Source organism: Leguminivora glycinivorella, chromosome 1 (genome assembly GCF_023078275.1).
Source record: "Leguminivora glycinivorella isolate SPB_JAAS2020 chromosome 1, LegGlyc_1.1, whole genome shotgun sequence".
Lineage (NCBI taxonomy): Eukaryota > Metazoa > Arthropoda > Insecta > Lepidoptera > Tortricidae > Leguminivora > Leguminivora glycinivorella.
This window is the reverse complement of record NC_062971.1, coordinates 36,233,312-36,252,482: the sequence shown is the minus strand read 5'-3', so window position 1 is coordinate 36,252,482 and position 19,171 is coordinate 36,233,312. Positions and strand designations below refer to the sequence as shown.

The window sequence follows — 19,171 nt, the reverse complement described above, 5'->3', positions numbered from 1 at the left end:
ATTCCTTAAAACAAGCAGAAACAGCGTCCGTATCTTCTGACATCTTGGTGCAGACTGCCGACGGTCGATGGCGGTGGTGAGAACCCGCGTCAGGCCCGCCGCGTGCCCGCTGCGCCCGCCGCGCCCGCTGTGCCCGCGCGCTGTGTGAAGGGTTTGAATAACTTTTTAACAAAAAATAAAACCGCCTTCAAAAAAAGCGTGTTACAAAATACGGAGAAACTAAAAAGCCAAAAATAATAAACCTTCGAATTCAGATTTCTTATCGGATTGCAATAATCTAAACATCCAAATTATAAACAAATCAATTATTTTTGTAGTCGGTACCAGACCTGTTCGTCGCCTTGCTATTACCTGTTTGCCCCACCCAACCATACGCAGGCTGGCCCCGACTCCAAAAATAATTGATTTGTTTATAATTTGGATGTTTAGATTATTGCAATCCGATAAGAAATCTGAATTCGAAGGTTTATTATTTTTGGCTTTTTAGTTTCTCCGTATTTTGTAACACGCTTTTTTTGAAGGCGGTTTTATTTTTTGTTTAAAAGTTAATTTATTTGTTGATTTTTAGTGGTTCCTAGTGATATTATATGTATCAGTCCGAATATATGTACAGTAGTGAAAGAATTGTCCTTTAACTCCTAACCATTGAGGAGTTGACCTTCCATCATCAGCTCAGCCACATAAAATTATTACCATCAGGCGTAAATACTGGTGTACCTTTGAAAAATACACTAAAAACATTACATGTGCCTATAACATTTGAAGAGTTCCCTCGACTTCTCCAAGATCCCATCATCAGACCCCGACTTGGTGCCAATGGGACCATCTCGGAGTTATACCCGTTCGATCAAAAAAAAAATTTTGAAAATCGGTCCACGATTCTCGGAGATATCTTGAGAACCTCCTCCTTTTTTGAAGTCGGTTAAAAACGCGCCCGCCTGCTAGGTCCCACGCTCGACCCGCGCCCGCGGTCTGTGTGTTTCGCGCTTTAGTCGGGAGTGTTCTTATAGCCATTTCATGAAAATCGGTCCACTATGTCGGGGTTTTTTTTTTATTTTTAATGTATGCACTATTAGTACATGACTGTACTTCATAAGCCAAACGCGCGGACCATGGTGAAGATGGAAATGTCATCGCGTAGAGTGATGATGGAAGGAAGGGCTGTACTGTTTGTATATTGGAATTGTATTCTATTGAGCTGTCACTCGCACAATAACGTGTCATATCGTCACTACTTTTAAAAATCTCGTATCTCACGCTGCTCCTCAAAGTCAAAACGCAGTAAGTCTATACGCATTCCATACATACTTACTACAATTTTCTTTTCATTGACAGACGAAGATACAAGTTTTTTTAAAAGTAGTGACGATATATCTAATGACAGGCGGATAATTTATCAATGAGAAGGCACACTGACATTTTATCCCACCAGGCGGCGCCTGTGCAAGTGCCCATGACACGGTCATTCATATGTGAGAGAGAGCAAAATCATATCATCTTCTCGCTCTCATGCAATGGACTAATATGGTGGCGCCACCTGTCATAACCTTTGAGTGTGCCTCCTCATTATTATCTGGCAAGCCTTTTAGCCGGTCGAATGTTTCTCAAACCTCAAAATTTATAGTAAAAACTAAATTTGTGAGTGTGTTTAGTAAAACGTCCCACTTTGTCAGGTACCATTTAGGCGAGATTTACTTGTATCTTTATATGAATAAACGGACGAAGCGGCTTTATATTAATCGACAAAGTGGGACGTTTTTCCGTGCACACTCACACCTGATATAACATTTTCCGTAAGTTATATTAGACCGTTTTTCTTTGTTTTCCGATAAAATCGACACGTCGTTAAGTGAATTATCAGAAACCAGGTATATAACTCTTTGTTAAATTCGAATTATTTTTTTACCGTTGTTGACTGACTTGATAACAGTAAGTGCGTTTTTACATTATCCGATCCGATGGCGGATGTAGGACCGATATCCCATACAATATAGGCCGCCATCTTTGACGACAAACCCACTAAGAGTTAAGAGTTTAAGACACTAGAAAAATGTGTCAAGTGTAAAGTGCACGTAAAGTGTTCGAAACGTCGGGATGAAAATTGTAAATTCATTATACGCGATATACAATACAATACAATACAAATATTCTTTATTGTTCACCAATATAACAAGATTACATCACATAACTTTAATTAAGGCATATAATTAACCGGGCAACTAAAATATTAAACGGGAAGTTATGTCGGGCATACAATAATATAATTTGGCTGTGTTTTAATATTGTGGCGACAAAAAAAATATATGAGCCTCAAATATTAAGCATCATCATTATTGAAAAAACGGCAGCAAATTTCAAGCGACAAAAATATTGCCGAGGAACATTAGACAATACTTTGGCGACTAAAATAATAATTGGCACCTAGTATTGTAAAGCGTAAGGTTTTTAATATTTGTAGTCATATAGATGTTAGCACCTAAATAATTATACTTAGCTCACCGTTTAAAGTAGTATTTAAATTGCGGAGGCAACTAAAAAAAATATTGGGAAGTAGTTTTTTTTAAAACACATATAAAATCGTTTCTTTATGGAAACGATGGTCTCATCGGAAGATCAGCGCTGGAAGTCACCAGCAACACACTGAGGTGAGGCCATTTCGTGGCACTTCATTCCTTTCTGTCTTGTGGTTATTATGTGTATTTTGTCTTGCCTGTGTTCACGAATAAATGTTTCTTCTATTCAAACATCGTATTTGCGACCCGTAAACCACGGGTAGTATTTAAATATCTCACATCTATTTTCGAGCGAGTTGCAAGCGAGGGAAGGCGTATCAAATCATTTTATAATAAGTACAGAGCAAAAAGGAGTGTATAAGCTTCTAATGGGTTGGTAACGTGCATGTGAAACCCTTTAAGTTGCAAGCGTCCATAGGTTACGGTGACCGCTTTCCATCAGGCCGATCGTATGCTCGTTTGCCACTGGCGTAGTATTAAAAAAAATGCCATGATAATCGTATAGTATAATATTACAAGAGCAGAATTATTTTGAGTAGACGTAGAATATAAGTCCTACCAAATTTTCGAAATATGGCATAATTCTTAGGTACTTTGTATGAACAAAACAACGATAGCACAAAGGAAATGAAATACAGTCCCAGAGGCATGCACCCCCAACACACATGACTCGCAACACAATCAAAACACAAATAGGAAGAAGATGGACAACTTTTTACCGCCTAACATTACTGAAGTACTCTTAATTTAGAAGATTATTTTGCTCATGAACATTATGCCAGCATAAGATTCGATATTATAAAATCTGCGGAACGATTTATGCCAAAGCATATTCTGAGTAAGGTTTTCCTGCCGAAAAATAATCTTTCAGAGTGATGTTAAGACTGCGTAAGGCCAGCCTTAGATTCGATAGAGTAAACGTCACGAAAATTTAAATTAATTGTATTCGAAGTTGCCAGCACCCCAAACACCTAATTTCTTACCCATAAGTATAATATTTTGTCGACCGTTATATTTTATAAGAATCCTTTTTTTTTATTAAAATGACAGCTCAGGTAATGAGTGCCGATGTATAAATTTTAAATGTACTTTTTAGGTTAATTTGCTATATAAATATTTTAAAAGAACTGTATATTTTATATTAATAGACAGCCGTTTTCCTATTAAACTGTATCTCTTAAATTGTTTCCAATATAATAATTCAGTTGCCAAATAAATAGTTGGTACTCGCGTCTGAATAAACCGTACATTAAAATGCTACCTCATATTGAAATATTATGAGGCCCCATTTTAGTCGCCAAACTATTATTTTTGATACCCATTTCTATGGTTATTTAGTCGCCCGGTTAAATACGTGCCTTTAATTAACTATGGTAGACAACAGGCGGTCTTATCGCTAAAGAGCGATATAATCCGTTTCCATAGTTTTATTTCATGAGTACTATCGACTATCGCGGGTAACCGAAGACAATATTAAATAAACTATAGTTTCTTAAAGAAATTAGTTTTAATTCACATAAAAAACTTAAAGTTAACGGAAATCAATAAAAACCCGTTATAATACATATAAAAGTATAGTAGTTATAAAGCCAAATAATTCATTAATAATTTCATTAACCACTTCTTTCAATTCGTACCTACGGACTACGGACTGCGTGGGCGTATAATCATTTATACCAACAGTTTCACCTCGTCCATTACAGTCGGCGCAAGGTAAGAAAAGAATAGGTATTTGACATTTATGAATGGATACTTAGAAGACGAATAACCTAGGCCGTCGGCTAAGAAAGGGTGTGAAGCCAAAAATAGAATAAAACAACATTTATAAATAGAATAATCCATACTTAATATTATAAATGGGAAAGTGTGTGTCTGTTTGTTTGTCCGTCTTTCATGGCTAAACAGAACGACGAATTGACGTGATTTTTTTAAGTGGAGATAGTTGAAGGGCTGGAGAGTCACATAGGCATATTTTTATCTCTTTCTAACCCCCCACTTCCCTAAAACGGGGGTGGAAGTTTGTGTGGAGCATTCCGCAATTTTCGAATTTGACGCGAGCGAAACCGCGGGCAAAAGCTAGTTGACTATAAAACTCCCGTGAGACTCGAACATATTTAAAATAATTTTGAGATTGAAGAGAAGAGTGAAGGCGGGGTCGTTACTCTTTGAAATAGATCCTCGGAAATGGATCGAAACATGTCGAGCGTTACATCACTTACATCGATTTAATACGTGAGTAAACGCTAAAAATATGTTAAAATAATTTTATTGAGTCTAATTATACGTTTTACTAGTGATGTGCAAGTTGCGGAAACTTTCCAAAAAAATCTTAATTTTTTTGAAAAATTCACAAAATTTTCACGAAAAATAAAGGGAATTTAAATTTATGAAATGGAAAGTTTCCATCCATACAATTGTCCTTACAAAGTATGGAAAGTTTCTGAAGTTTTCCTATTTCAGAATTTTATTTCAGAATTTTTGAAACTTTCCATCGGCACATCAGTATGTTTTACTGCTGGGCTGGGCACAGGCCTCCTCTCATGTATGAAAGGCGCGGACTATTGGTCCTTAGTCCGTTTTTCACATTATCCGATCAGATATCGGATGCCGGAAGGATTTCAATGGAAAAAATCCAAGATTGTGCTTGTGATGTATGGGATATCGGTCCTACAACCGATATCGGATCGGATAATGTGAAAACGCATTTAGCCTAGCCCAATGCAGATTGGGAACTTCACATACCTGCGGATGTAATGTTTTATGCAAAACTTCGGGCCAAATATAAACGTACCTAATTAAGTCCAGTTTCCATTTATGTGTGAAAATCGTGTTAGTTTAAATCAATTTAATCTGGAACATTATTTATGCGTTTTTTAAGGGGTGAAACTGTAGCCTCTTGTATTAGGTAATAGTTGATACCCGAGCGAGCAAAAGATTCCACATAAGGTACAGTCAACCAATTGGAACCCTAGGCCACTATACAACCATGTCGAAATGACAAGCAGTAAGAGATTTCTTACAATCTGATTTATAACGTCACTGTGACATAGTTCTACAGTGGCCTATGGTTCAAATTGGTTGACTGTACAGTGGGACTGGGACTATTACACTATTGAGTTCCACATGTATCCACTTAACACGCGTGCCATATACAACCAGTGGACACTCTAATTAATAATGCAAACATAGTAAAACATGGAAAAAATGGATCAGTTGCATTTGTCCCCCAATCGAAATTATCCCGCTGTACCTTAATTATTATGATCCACGCTCAACAAACAAACTTTACCTACCACCGAATAAACCCTAAAATTGGTTAGGTATATGTATTTAAGGATCATCATTCATAACTGCTAAATAATATCTTTTACCTTCATTTCATCCCATGATCCCAGATAGCACTTAATTCATCGGAAATTCCCCGGAAGCCGCAAACCGATATAATATTTATTTTCAAATTAAAAACGAGCTAATTTCGGGACTATTTATTTTGATTGGCGTTTTATAGATTAAAGATGATTAAAGAAACGAGTGCCTAATTTATTGGCAATGACCTTACTCGTGGCGGCGCGGCGCCGCACGCGGCAGTGTTCAAGAAGACGCCGGTGGCGACGCATTTGCGCCCTTTTGACGGTAACGTCTCCGATAACGCGCGAACTTTGTGAGTGAAGTGACAAATTAAAAATGTTGAATTAGTGAGGTGTGACAAAAGGATTTTATTGTTTGGATGTACGTATTTTTATTTGGATTAAAATACTTTTAAGGAGAATTATAAGAGTAAGTTTTGAATAGTTTGGGAGTTGGGCCCTAAGTGTTGATGTGAATAAAAAGGAAATTAAATAATTTAAAACTATATTATGAGTTAAATGTTAGTAACAATAATGAGGCCTTCGAAATCATTAAGGGGTTAACAAATAAAAAAGGTACCTAGAACTAAAGATACACTGACGTAAAGAAAAAAATATAAGTAACATAAGCTTGAATTTTTCGCGCGTTCTTAAATCGACTTTCATTTTGTCAATGAAAACCAAGTTTTTTGTACATTTTTTTGGGTAAAGAAAGAAGTCAATTTTATCGATGTTTATTGTTTTTTTTTTCATACAATAAATAAAAACTATACGAGTTCAAAAGAGTATAACGAGATATAATTAAATGGAAAAAATATATAAAACTTCCAAAATTAACAACAATTGGCAACCATTTCTTTTGATATTTTTTGCGAATAAAAAAGTATGGAGATGTTTATCTAATTGCTAAATACAGATTATGATGTCTTAATTGATATGTTAATTTTTATTTACACAATTGCTAATTGTAGCGAAGTGACGTGACTATTAATATTTTACTGTTATACAGGGTTTAAAAAAATGCATGGGACTAATGTAACAATCGTGAAAAAAAAAAATTTGCAGTCCCAAAGTAATGAGTGAGATCATGTCAGTCGGATATATCCATGGAACAGTAATTTTTTTTTTGATTTCAGTTTTGGGACATAATAAACATTGTTAATATGTAAAGTTTAAAAGGTCTTTATTATTTCAGTGTATAAGTTTATTATATTGTGGAATGAACTAGCTTCCGTAGTAATTTCAAATCGATAAGACCTTAACATACGCGTTCAAGGAATGTGCGTAAGTATCTTGTAGGCCGGAAACGCTCTTGTAATTCTCTTTGTGCTGCAGGTGCCAGCAGGTGATAGAGTTTAACGAAAGTTTGTAGTATTTTTAAATTAAAGGTAAAATGGAAAAAATTACACCTCCGGCAGGACTTGAACCTCTGACCTACTGATTACCGGTGCTGCCGCTCTGACCAACTGAGCCACGAAGATCCATGTTTCCTTTTAATTTAAAAATAAAAGTATCGCTCGCAGACGGTTTTGTATCATAAAAAAAAAAAAAGAGAGTGTGCAGTGTTAGGACAGGCAACGCATAATGTAACACCCCTGGCGTAAAAAGCGTCTATTAGCTACCTGCTTACCACCGACGTAGTAGTAAATAGTTTTTTTTTTAAATTATAAATGGGCTTAATCTTGACCACAGACTAGCCAAAGGCAAAGACGTGGCCTACGATGGAGTGAGCTCGCCCAGAAGATGCCTGTTCACTCTTGATTTGAAGGTTGCCGGGTTAAAGTTGTTTGTACATTGATATATGTATTTTTTTTGTACTTTATGTACTTATATGTTTATCGTTGTCTGAGTAGTCTTCTTGAGCTTACCGTGGTCTCAGTCAATCTACAATAGGGTGCATTGGGGTAATTTCGAAAGTCGTCTACTTTCGAAAATCACCATTATTTCCATCATAGCTAGATTCCCCTTTTGAAATTACCCGAGCATTTCTGTACTTCGAAATTACCCCAATGCACCCTATATAAGAATGTCCCATGATATATTATTTATTTATTTATCTCGTTTACCTCCGATACGAAGAAAAATCTGGGTCCATATGTATGTAGGTAGTAGGTACCAGACCTACTGTATACAGTGTGTATTTTTGATATTACCGCATATTTAAAGGGTTATTAAATACTATAAGCCCTACGAAACATACATTTTCAAATGGTTTAATTAAGAAATACTACTTATATTTTTTCATATAAAATAATTCAGCACGCAATATATTGCAACTCTATTTTTGATCAATACGTTGTATACCTATAGGATTTACATACTTCATACTAAGAACCGTATTATAAATATTATAATACTATGATATATAACTACACTAATGATGCCTACAAAACTATTTTTTTCAAAATGTGTATTGACGTGATATCATGATTTTAAAATAAAGAAATATGACATTTGTTCTTCTAAAAAATAAAAACACGCAAAAATATTTGGGGAATATATGATTTTGGCCACTTCCAGGCTGCGAACAGCGCTATGTGGTTGTACTTAGCTGACGACGTTAGGGTTGTCGTCAATGATACATTTTTATAGGTGCTCGCAATACCTTGCTGCTCAATTTTTTGTTTAAATTAATCACGATCAGTCACTTAGGGCCAATCTTATAATTACTTGTTGGCTTTTTAGCACTAAAACCTTGGTCTGGTTAAAGTTTCCTGTAATATTCTAAACTAGATTTTCCCCGCGGCTTCTCTCGCATTAAAATCGATAATTATACAATGCTGTATACAAACTTCTACCAGTTCTACCCCCATTTTAAGGAAGTAGAGGTTAGAAAGAGACAAAAAGTAGCCTATGTCACTTATTTCAACTATCTCCATTTAAAAAATCACGTCAATTCGTTGCTCCGTTTTGCCGTGAAAGACAAACAGACACACACTTTCCCATCTATAATAACTATAATAAGTATTAGTATGGATAAACGATGTAGAAATAGACTTATATTGGCCGAGATCTAGACCGTGATTACCTACCTTTATGATTTTTATCGAGCTCCCGATATTTCGTTGCATGCATCATGATCACGGAAAACAAACTCGACAAAAATCAAAAAGTAATCACGGTCTATATTATCCCGGTCAATATAAGTCTAATGAAAATAACCGTGAAATTATTCAAAACTCTCGATGTAGAAATAATCATTTATGTATCCGCTGAACCCAAAAGTTAAGGACCGCCTAGTTTCTGATTACTTATGATTTACATTAGGAAGCGGACTCGACAAAGTTTTGAAGAGAATTAATCAAGTTGTCAACAGTTGGCATCTTGTATATTTTCAAACGTTAATACCTATTTAGATATCACGTCAGAGCATAAACTTTAATTGTGTTTTATTTTGATAGAATTTATTTAATATAACATTTCTTTCTCTAAGATTCTACTTTCTTATTTTTTTTTAAGAACTCCGGGTTTTATACTAACAAGGAAAGTTTTAAGTAGAACACAATAATACTGCATTTTGTTTTTATTAACTTAATGTTTATTTTAATCCATACTAATATTATAAACGGGAAAGTGTGTGTGTGTCTATTTATTTGTCCGTCCTTCACGGCAAAACTGAGCGACGAATTAACGTATACTATTTTTACTTATAACGAATGCTATTTACTTAATGTTGAAATGAAAAAATGTCATACAGTGTAACCCAGTGTTTTTTCATGCTGCCATCTAGTGTCGACTGGCATAACCACTACACTAAGAGCCCTTATTCCTTAGAGCGTTCATCAATTTTGTTAGAATAAGTATATTCTTGTATGGTAACATCAAATAAGTTAAGAGACTGATTGTCTTTGACACATGTTTGACATGTATGTAACTTCCTCTTCCGTTTAACCGTTGAAAGAATAAACGCGTGTGCTCATAGCTCCGGAATTAAATAAAACCTTGTTTTATTTTATAATAGGTTTTGGGCCCAGTTATGCCCATTAGGGACTAGTAAAAAGTTAGTTTTAGGTAGCTAGCATCAGATCAGTGCCAGAACGTTAATTTTTCAAAAAGTGATTTGTGATTCGACATCATGACGTCAAATTCGTTCCTGACCAACGTTCCCAAGTTGAAGGGACGTGAGAATTATCGGGAATGGGCTTTTGCAGTGGAGAATTTGTTGATTTTGGAAGGCACGGGAGATTCAATAAAGACTGAACCCGACGCATCAGCAGCCACAAGTGATGCAAAAGCAAAGGCTAAATTGATTTTAACGATCGACCCATCGCTGTATGTTCACATAAAGGAAGCAAAAACAACTAAAGAGCTGTGGACGAAGCTACAGAAGATGTTTGATGACTCCGGTTTTTCCCGAAAAATTACCTTGTTGCGAAATCTAATTTCGATTCGACTCGAAAACTGTGAATCAATGCAATATTATGTTACACAAATCATCGAGACGGCTCAGAAATTATCGGGAACCGGTTTTACCGTGAACGACGAGTGGATCGGGTGCTTGATGTTAGCAGGATTACCTGAAAAATACATACCAATGATAATGGCAATTGAACATTCCGGAATCGCCATTACTGCAGATGTCGTAAAAACGAAACTCATCGACTTGACGGTTGATGATAGTGAAGTTGGCAACGCATTGTTTAGTTGTAGAGGGCAGCACTACCAAAGCAAAAACTTGAAAGTTGGTAGCTCTGACAAGAAAAACAATCATGGCGGCGGATTGTCTGTGGCAAATGTCAACAACAACAATGGTGACAAGTCGAAAATAAAATGTTACCGGTGCAAGTCTTATGGCCATTATAAAAATCAATGCCAAGCAAGTAGCCAGCAGACGGAACATGTGAAGAAAACACACGCTTTCTCGGCAGTGTTTATGTCCGGGAATTACGGTGCAAAGGACTTTTATTTGGACTCCGGCGCGAGTGGTCATTATGTTCGTGATATAAACATGATCCAGAATGCATTTTTTACACCCAGCATAAAGGAGATTATGGCAGCTAATCATTGTGCCATGCCAGTATTATGTTCGGGCGATGTGGATATTGTGACAGTGACGCCAAGATGTAAATATGAAGTGACATTGAAAGATGTTTTGTGCGTACCTAACCTTAGCACGAATCTCATATCAGTGAGCCAGTTAATTAAGAATGACAATGAAATCAGGTTCGGGAAGAAAAACTGCTTTGTTTACAATAAAAACAGAGAACTTGTGGCCGTGGCGGACTTGATTGACGGTGTATACAGATTGATCATGGACGAAAGTAAACTTTGTTTGTTTACGTCAAACTCGGCAACTAGTGAAGTGTGGCACCGTAGAACTGGACACTTGAATATGAAATCACTCGATATGATGAGAGATGGTGCTGTCAATGGCATATCATACAGTGGGAAGTCGAATTTCAGCAAGAATACGTGCACTGTGTGTTGTCAAGGGAAGCAGGCCCGTCTTCCATTTAATCACACAGGAACACGAAGCAGCCAGCTATTGGAATTAGTGCATGCAGATGTATGTGGGCCTATGGAAACAACCTCAATTGGCGGATCAAGGTATTTCCTAATTCTAATAGATGATTACTCACGTATGGCATTTGTATACTTTCTAAAAGCTAAAAGTGAATCATTTAAATGTTTTAAAGAATTTAGAGCCATGGTTGAAAATCAGAAAGGTAGAAAAATCCAGTATTTTAGGACAGATAATGGACTTGAGTTCTGTAGCAATGAGTTTGAGACTTATTTGAAGGAAGCCGGTATAGTGCATCAAAAGTCTAATCCCTACACTTCAGAACAGAATGGCCTGGCAGAACGTTCTCTTCGCACGGTGGTGGAACGAGCTCGCTGCTTGTTATTTGATGCTAATTTAGATAAAAAGTTTTGGGCAGAGGCTACTAGTACTGCAGTTTACCTTAAAAATAGATCTGTAGCATCAGGATTAGATAACAAGACACCTTTTGAGCTTTGGACTAATACCAAGCCAGATTTGAGCCATGTCCGGATTTTTGGCAGCCAGGTTATGGTTCATGTACCTAAGGAAAGGCGACTTAAGTGGGACACTAAGTCAAAGAAAAGCATCCTAGTTGGTTTTCCAGAAAATGTCAAAGGATATAGGATTTATGATCCCATAAAAAAATGTATAAGTACAAGTAGGGATGTATATATACATGAGGATACAGAAAAGAAATGCTCAGATGACAGAGTATCAGTTTCAGTTGGGGATACCACTCAGGAACAGGAAACTGCCTGTGAGGAAACGCAGGAGACAGTTGTAAATAATAGTGAACCTGATAACTCTGATCTGAACATTTCTGAAGAGTCTAATTATGACAATGCGATGTCTGACTTGGATACTACATTACAGCAGGAGCTGTCAGAGGAGGAACCTGAACCGGACCCAGAACCAGTGGAAGTGGTAACCAAACGTGTCCGGAGGCAACCAGAGCGATATGGATTTACCAACTTGTGCACCTCATCAAATCCAGACCACATCACTGATCCTGTATCTGTTCGTGATGCCTTGTCTAGACCCGATAAGGATAAATGGATCGAGGCTATGCAGGATGAGTTGCAAGCGTTTGAAGAAAATCAGGCTTGGATGCCAGTGGAACAGTTACCTTCAGGTAAAACCTTAGTGCAGTGTAAGTGGGTTTTTAAAATCAAAGTGAACAGTGATAAAAGTGTGCGTTACAGAGCGCGTTTAGTGGCTAAAGGCTTCACGCAGAAGCCAGGTATAGACTATGATGAAACTTTCTCACCTGTGGTCAGACATTCCACTTTAAGACTGTTGTTTGCCTTGTCTGTACAATTGAATCTGGATGTTACACATCTAGATGTTAAAACTGCATTTTTAAATGGTTTCCTCAAAGAGGATATTTATATGTATCAACCAGATATTACTTGTGATGCTAACAAGAAAAAGGTGATAGTTAAACTTAATAAAGCTATTTATGGCTTAAAGCAATCATCTCGTTCTTGGTATGAAAGAGTTGAAAAATGTTTGTGTGAACTAGGATTTCAAAAATGTAAATTGGAACCTTGTGTGTTTACAAAAATGAATGATAATGTGAAAATCATTATAGCTTTATATGTGGATGACTTCTTTGTTTATTCAAATAGTAAAGAAGAGACTGACAAATTAGTTTCTGTTTTGAGTTCTAATTTTAATATTAAAAACTTAGGACAAGTTCAGAATTGCCTGGGCATGCGAGTTAAAATTGATAAAAATGCAAATGTTATTACATTAGACCAGGAAGAATACATAAACAATTTGTTAGAAAAATTTAATATGTCCAATTGTAAAGAGGCTAGTACTCCAATGGAATGTAAATTAAATGTAGAGAAATCAGAAATTTGTGATAAAGAAATTCCATATCAAAATCTTATTGGAGGCCTTATGTATTTGTCAGTGATGACTAGGCCTGACATATCTTTCAGTGTTAGTTTTCTGAGTCAATTCAACAAATGTTATACTAAAGTTCATTGGAATTATGCAAAGAGAATACTTAGGTATTTAAGCCGAACTAAAAACTTTTGTTTAAAGTATGTAAAAGAAAAAGCTCAGCTTGAAGGATATGTGGATGCCGATTGGGCAAGTAATGTTATAGACCGGAGGTCTTTTACCGGCTATTGTTTTCAAATGTCAGGCTCAGCTATTTCCTGGCTAAGTAAGAAGCAGAGAACTGTCGCTTTATCTAGTATGGAATCGGAGTTAATGTCTATAGCTGAGGCTTGCAAAGAAGCGATGTATCTGAGATCCTTGCAAAATGAAATTACAGGTGCTTGTTATACTGTACCATTGTTTAATGATAGTCAGAGTGCACAGAAGTTGGTGGCAAATTATGGCTGTCATAGAAAAAGTAAACATATTGATATTCGGTATCATTTTGTCAAAGACGCAGTAAATGATAAAATAATTATTTTAAATTATTTGCCAACTGCTGCTATGCCTGCTGATGTTTTAACAAAAGCTTTATGTGCTGTGAAACATTATAAGTGTATAGAGGCTATGGGAGTAAGTCAATGTTAGTAAAATAAGTTTGTTTTTTTACTCCTGTGTAAAGCTTTGTTTATTTGATGTAGTTGGGGTGTTAGAATAAGTATATTCTTGTATGGTAACATCAAATAAGTTAAGAGACTGATTGTCTTTGACACATGTTTGACATGTATGTAACTTCCTCTTCCGTTTAACCGTTGAAAGAATAAACGCGTGTGCTCATAGCTCCGGAATTAAATAAAACCTTGTTTTATTTTATAATAAATTTCGTGAAATAGCCATTGATAGATGGCGTTGGCGCTCGGTACGCGAGCCACCGGTAACGCAACACACAGGCAAGAATGATCTTGATAGTTTTGAATTTAATTGCTAGTAACAATTCTTTTGGTTTCATGTGTTAACTTTTTTGTAAAGTTTACAAGAGATAAGAATATATTATTATTATATGGTACCTACTAATTGTAAGTAACTTAAAATAAACAGTTTCAAAGAGCTGAGCTGTGTGCAAAAAATTACATGTGTTATTGGCCCGGCTAATGAGATCAAACATGGTCGAGTTACGATAAGTAGAATAGCAGTTCTGTTATTCATTTCCTGACTCGATCATGTGACCTTAATATTGGACATCATCGAGATCGACGCTGCTCATCAGCCCAAATGTAATAAGCCCAAACATAGTGGAGTTATTATGAGTAAAATAGCAGTTTTGTTGACCATATCCTGACTCCACCATGAAAACCAGAACCTCATCCTGGGGGCCGGTTTTTGAATCTCACATATGGGATTTGTCACTAAAATACCGGTTGAAAACAGTGAATTGCTTAGTATTTTCAGTTACAATTTTCTGAATTCGAACGCGTGAGACTCAAAAATCGGTCCCCTGGTCCCGAAATATAATAATAATTCAAACTCTCATCAGATTTTAAGTAAAATTTCTTGGATAAAATTGCATGTGTAAAAATCAGGCGGACCGTATGCCTGTTTGCCACCAACAGGATCAAGATTTGTTTAGTCGCAGTACCTATACAGCACTTCTCAGAACTATCTAGCTGCTTACGCTTACGAGAGCACGGTGCGCCGGACTATCGAACGTAAATCCACTGTCTATGAGCGCTGGGCGCAGACTGAACTGAGCAGTGAGCGGGCCCGTGTCAGCAGTGTATTTTATTCGAATTTTATGTGCTTTAAAATAGTACATTACGATACAAGTGCGTAAAAAAGGAAGTTCGGAGTGGCGATAAATTAAAACACGACCGAAGGGAGTGTTTTAAATCGACACGAGTTACGAATTTCCTTTTCGCACGTGTATCGTACGACGTTTTTCAGTACAGATGAGCCTCCGAAGTTTCGACCTGGCATATAATGAACCACTTCTCGCACTAGTGCGTAAAAAAACACCATCTGTACTGAAAAATATCTATCGACACAAAGGTATGTCTTATTTGTTTTTTTTTTATATGGCAACAAGAAGTTCTGGTTTAGGATAATATTATTATTTAAGAGTTACAATAAATGCAGGAATCGCAGGAATTACAATGAACGCCCCTTAAAGAGTAGTCTAATTATATTTTTTTTGTATGGGTACCTTTCCTTGTTAGTATAAAAGCCGGAGTTATTAAAAATAAAATAAAAATAAGAATGAAGATTCTTACAGAAAGAAAAAAGTAAACAATCAAATAATAGAAAATAAAAGAAACAAAAATAAAACTGCAAAAGCACGCCTCAGCCGAGGTTCGAAACTCACACCGCTGGCGCGGCGTCCAGACGTCGAAACCGCTAGGCTACGAGCCCGTTGTAATAACTAGTTAATTATGTGATCCTATTCACCAAAGTCAAGTGCTAGCACATATATCGTAAGGTCATCGCACTAGTGTTTCATATTTTTAGTTCACACTTAAATTTTAATATTTTACGCAGACAATCTCGTATCACCGTGCACATAATCAAAGGCTGTCAATACAAGTTACAAAAGTTGTAATTTCCTTACTTTTTAGGCACATTACTCCTTTGGTCAACTTATGTTAATTTAAATACTTATTTTGAATTTTTATTATAAGAAAATATAAAGAAATAAATGTGAGACTAGTAATCAATCGTTATTTCTCTAGTCCGACCTCTCTACGTATTGAATTTGCTTCTAAAAATCAAATAGCTTGATCGCGCGCCCATCGCCATCGCATCGCGTCGCATCGCCGTCGCGGGCCGTCGCGGGCCGTCGCTTACGCAAGACACTCCCATATGAACACAGCGGTTTGATCGCATCGCGTCGCATCGCGTCGCTTAACATTCGCATGTTCATCGCTAGTTCGTCGCGTCGCATCGCCGTCGCGTTCCGTCGCCCACCTAAGACAAGTCCATAGAGATAGAAGGTTTGATTTCGTCGCATCGCATCGCATCGCGTCGCCGTCGCGGGTTCGTCGCTCACGCAAGACGCGGCGTAACTGGCTTCTCCGTTGCCTGTTTCACCAAACTGACAGATGTCGCCTGACAGTGACACTTCGCCGTACATTTCCTGTTCAACAAAGAAATATGGACGCTGAGTAATAATGTTATTTGTCAACCCAGAAATACGCACAGAATAGGCTAGTTTCCTACTAGTCAAATCAGCTTTTTACGAACTGTCAAGACGATTTGCTAATACGGAATTACTATGCACTACTGAGGAGTGACGTCACGGTCAATTCATTTACGTTATATCTTTCTGTTTGGCTTACTAAATAGCAATTATGTTTAAACAACTAATCAACTACTGTCCATATTTTCTTCTAATTATGTGGTGCTTATTTCGTGCACTGCATAAAATATTTTATTTTAAGTATAGGAAACTACTTAGCTAATTGTCAGTGTCAAGTGCCAGTGTCACTGTGGTGAAATAGGCCACCGGTGTTTTCGTGCCCTATTCGAATTGTAATAAACTCTCAAGATTAGCACTAACGCCGTGTCTTAAGCTGGACTTCCGAGCAAAGCGGCTCCGGCGTCACTAACACAGCGACACTGACGCGGCGACGCGACGACGTCGCCGTGGGCGACCGCGTCTCATCGCATCGTCTACTTCCATATCGATAAGGTTTGATTTCGTATGCGTCGCATCGCCGCCGCGCGACCATCGCGCGACCGTCGCCCACGCAAGCCACGGCGTAAGTACGATATAAATCAAATATGTAACTGCCTCACTGCGTAAATTGAAGGTTTGTGTGAAGAAAAACGTCACGTTGATAAACTAGCGCAAATTATAGAGAGTAGGTAACTTGTTCGTAGACGAATTCGTTAATACAATTTTACCTAGCCTTTTAATATCCCCTACCCTGAGTTCTTTTCGTTTTGGAATATATTTATAGCTACTCGATAGAGTAAAACAACGTTGATTGAATAGCCATTGCTTCCTGAGTCTTGCACGGTTAGCCGAATAGCATTTCTGCGACGCGAAACGCCACCGAAACGCCGCAGAAATGTAGTCTGGCTCTGTCGCGCCAATACGGAAGAGCGACAGACACAGATAGCTGAGCATTTCTTTTTTTTTGCCACTTTTATGAAGTGTGATATTTTTGAAAAAAAAAAATGCTATTTTACTCAGAATTACTAGCCTTTTCAATCCTAGTAGTTAAAAAAATTGTCCCATACGATTTTTTTTCTTATTTTGTTACCATTTTCCGTACATTTTGTATGGAGTAACAAAAGAGGAAACTAACAAAAATGTATGGAAATTCTGGGACACTTTTTGTATCTCAGTGAGATTGAAAGTACTCGTGATTCTGAGTACAATTGACCTAAAATTCCCTAAAACAATAAAAAAAAAATATTGGCAAAAAAAAAAGAAATGCTCAGCTACGAAAGCGATATTATCGTGAGCGTTTCGTGTGCATTCGGCTTCGCTCATGGCGGGCTAGGATAGCTTGCGTAGTCGCGCGCGAGTCCATATATCTAGCGCGACTTGAAGCATGAACTGGCGCGCGAGAGCGCAAGTTTAGTTGTGCTAAACCGCTTGGAATCATTGGTTTTATTTTTTAATTTGGAACTTTTTGTTATACCTACTCAATAATATTTTAAAAAATGAAATATGCTCAAATATTTTTACACGATAGAAAAAATGAACAGCGCACACACTGTTCTAACTCAGCTTTGAGACGAAAAAGACTAAATCTAAATCGGTTCATCCGTCGAGAGCTACGATGCCACAGACAGACACACACAGACAGACAAACAGACACTCAGACAGACAGGCAGGCAGACAGACAGACATGTCAAACTTATAACATCCCGTCGTTTTTGCGTCGGGGGTTAAAAACGGGACTTAATCGCGAAAAACTTACGTTTACTTATTTAAGCCGACGTTTCAGGCGTGACATTACATCTGTGGTCGCTGGTAGACGGACGTAATGTCATGTCCGAAACGTCGGGTTAAATATAAACGTAAGTTTTAAGCGATTAAGTCCCGTTTTAATTTAATAATATGAATGAAAATCGTGTTAGTTTCAATATATCGGCTACCATATTCTCAAGTCAAAACATGGTAGAGGATCTAAACTTGTTTGTAGCCAATTTCGTTACTATTTTACCTTCCTACCTCACCAATTACTACGTAACATTCTGGTGCACGATTCCGGCTATGTAAATTAAATCATTAACATGAATGAACGGCTTAGTCAAATTATTTAGTAACCCGATTCGACATTGACTGATGTATCAATACCTAAGCACTTAAAGGTTAATTACTAATTATATTACACAAAGTAAAGTATTAAGTTTTTAAAAAAATAAGGAAAAAATTACCTTGAACCAGTTGCGCCATATTTTTTTTATAATTTACATTTGGATGTAAACTTGTTATTTACGACAGAATAGGTACCTATTCAAAATATTTATGATAATTACTTAAGTTTTGAACGAAACTTGTTTTGCAATAAATTGTATTAGACGAATTCTGTCTAACTTAAGAAACATTATAAAATAATATTTTCACCACACCAGCTGGTAAAGGTCAATTTTGCTATTTTATCCACAAGAGTGCAAAGTCATTGCATACAAATTTTAACTTGATGCCTTGAGCTGGCTGGTGAATTTACCTACAAATAATTATTTTGATTTAAATTTATGTTTTATAGTCAGTATTTTGTTCGTGTTGGTGTGGTGAAAAATTTTGTGTTTCACTCGGCGGCAAAGTTTATTTAACCTACGTGCCTTGAGACCCTCGCAACGCTCAAGATTCCACTTTTTGAATCACTCGCTACGCTCGCGGTTCAATATTGAATCTTTCGCTTGCTCGGGTATCAATATTGGCACGTGCGGTTAAACAACAACTTTGCCCCCTTGTAAAACAAATAACT

The 19,171-nt window shown here is 36.9% G+C and overlaps 1 protein-coding gene across 1 annotated transcript in view; it reads left to right on the top strand.

Moving 5' to 3' along the window:
• Positions 1-6,113: 6,113 nt before the first annotated feature.
• Positions 6,114-19,171, top strand: part of LOC125232244 (pyrokinin-1 receptor-like) — a 188,795-nt gene continuing 175,737 nt past the window's right edge. The window contains exon 1 of the mRNA XM_048137926.1: positions 6,114-6,242. The gene's annotated coding sequence lies outside the window, so the exon portion shown is untranslated. The remainder of the gene's footprint in view (positions 6,243-19,171) is intronic.